We start from the raw sequence: 2,945 nt of genomic DNA, 5'->3' as shown, positions 1-2,945 counted from the left end.
GGACCATACAACCCTCCTTTATCATAGGGCGGCGGTGCCGTAGCGACTGCTCCGGTTGAGGGTGTAGGGGGTGGGACATGCTGGTGTGTACAGGGGCTCGCTGTATCCTACTGCTGGCCTTGACATTAAGGGATATATTTTCGTTGTATCGCCCTCAGCTGTAGTGGTTGTGCACTTGCCCTTTGGCGTTCCGCTTACCTCTTCCTGCATTTTCTGGTTTTCGTTTGTTCTTCTTTACCTACCTCTGCTGTAAGCGTAGCTTCTTCAAACATTCGCCACAAGTCTAGTACTTCTCGTCTATTCTGTAACTGTTTCCCCTTATACCTTGCCAACAAGTGTGTGGACACTAAATCTAACACCCTTTTATCAAATGACACACCTTCTGGCCAAATTGGGGTCACACTTTCTCCTTTTATCTCTGTCAACCGCTGATCGTGGTATTTTTGTATCTTCTCACTGTATAACGGAAGGTGCTGACAAATATGAGCTAGTGGTGTTATTCCCCCATGTCGATATTTTTCCCTTTGTCTGTACTTGCTCTTCAGTCTCTCTTTCCCTCTAATCACTTCTCCACTTGCCTTTCTTTCCTTCTAGCCTGACAATATACCACAAATCTTCTCAATTACTTGTAGTTTGTATGCACATATGTGTATCAATATATACATAAATCAATTTTCAATGTTAACCTTATAATTGTTGCATGTTCAAATTCAACAGTTCATTTTTGCATATTTTGCCACTTTACCCACAAATCAATCACAGTACTTGGATACCCTTGACAAAAATGGACAGAACGCAAAAGACATATAACACATATCATGCACATGCACTACCTGTACGCGCTTACTTCCTGTTTTGTCCTTGTTATCACCCCTTCCCCGTTTCACCTACTCTTCTCATTCACTCCCCACCTCTTACACCCTCTTACTCTTTTCCAAGAATTCTTTCGTACCCAGAAAAAGAATGTCCTAAATAACTACTCCGAGTCTACTCAATATATGAGACTCCTACTATTTTCTCTGTATCTTCACTTATTTATTCTGCACTGGACAAGCCAATGCTACACAGCGCCGCCTTCTACCCCGTTCAGGCTAGGATACCTCTTCTTCTTCTCTTCACTTCTCACTAAAACCTAATGCCATATAAAGGATAGATCAGAAAAGCCTCATCATCACTCACACAGGCACTACTCTTCCCTATAACCCATTACCACCTGTTCCCTCCTGTTTCCCCCTTACCTTTCCTTGGTAACCTTTGCAACCGGCACTCACGTGTTCAGTCAGGTGACCCGAGGGTCGCCGCTAGCAGTCCGACCCCAGTTAGGTCCGCACCCCAACGAAGCCATGGCCCGCCTCGGCGAGCAGCTTTTCAGTCGGGTATTCTTCAACCAGGACCCCTGACCCTTCTTTGTAGTGCGCACAGGCTGGTCGGCCGCAGAGGCGATGGTTTTGCTGGGGGGCGTCCCGGATCTCGCAATACAGCGCCAGCCTCGAGGCACCTCTCCGATCACGTCGCAGGGGGTCACCAAATGTTTGTGCCCTCCCTGACTTACATGTGTAAAATGAATAAAACAGACACTCCCTGGCCAGGGTATAAGGCACAAAAGAGCAGGCTTCGAGAGTTCAAGGAAAGGTTTATCTATATCTCTGAGAACGCTCTGACCACATCAAGGTTACAACACATTATATAAGCACATTGACATATCTAACATATGATGCTACGTTGGACCCGGATTGGTCAGCCAGGGTGGTGTGGGCATCATCTCTTCCTCCGGGTTGCTTGCTTGGTTGGCGGGAGGATTGACGTCAGCTATCTATGCTCCGGATGGGTGAAGGTCAGGTTGCTGTGAAACACGGTGGTCACTATCTATCTAAGCTAATGAATACATTCTAAATAATACATGCACTAAATAATGGTTGATCAAAAGACCCTCAGTAGTTTATTATGTCACTATACAAATCACACAGGTATCTATATCATCTATAACATTTGGGTTATACAGGTCTTGACCACTATAATACTCTTATTGAACTGTGGGGTTAGTCTCACAAGAATCTCAGGTATGTGGCATTTGTTAGTATTAGGCACGATGTACTGCAGCAGGGGTCTAATGTTAGTTGGGGGTCTGTTGGGTGGGCTTTATAGCATGGTCAGCGGTCTGGCACATGAAAGGAATATCTTGCAGGGACACAGGGTTAGAATGGCAATAAGTTTCAACTGACGAGGGTAAGAGGGCAAGGACACTTTTGTGGAGATTGACGAGCCATGAGCTTAGCTCATGTTGGTTCACATGCAGGACAGTGATCTCAGAGGAAAAGAGATGTGTTACATTTATTATTTGTTGCAAGCATCTCCGGCTTCAGCGTGAGAATGGAGCTGCAGAGATGTCCAGTCAGAGTGGGAACAAGGGTGGGGGCCATGTGCTCCGAGCTGCTGCGGCGGGGAAAGGGAGAGAGAGACATTTTGTACTATCGCAGTGAGGCCTGGTCACCAAGATGCAGTCGAAAGGGGATACAAAAATGGATGCCCTGTGTCCTGCTCAGTGGCCCATCTGTGCGAATGTAACCCAAAGTTAACATTGCATAAGGGCGAGGGGCGTACCCATTACTGGAGGCACTTTGTCCCAGTTTTGTACTGAGAAGTGACGGCAGAGAGGGGCCTGTTGGCCCCTCACTCCCACAAAGTACTCCCCTTACTTAAGAAACATTTGCTCGACACCAACATACCAACATACTATTGCCCTATCACAGCAGTGCCCTTCCTACTCAAAAAGCTAGATTGGGTAGCGTACCTCCAGATCCAAAGCTACTTGGAAGCTTACAATCTCCTTGGCCTTTCACAATCAGGTTTCCTCCTAAGACATGGAACGGAAGCAACTTTAGTTGACCTTAAAATGCAAATGGATGACCTCAAGGATAAAGGTAAACTAGCCTTGCCCCTCCTTC

The sequence above is a fragment of the Ambystoma mexicanum genome, chromosome 4p (assembly GCF_040938575.1).
Source record: "Ambystoma mexicanum isolate Mex_15411 chromosome 4p, UKY_AmexF1_1, whole genome shotgun sequence".
NCBI lineage: Eukaryota > Metazoa > Chordata > Amphibia > Caudata > Ambystomatidae > Ambystoma > Ambystoma mexicanum.
This window is presented reverse-complemented; position numbering follows the sequence as displayed.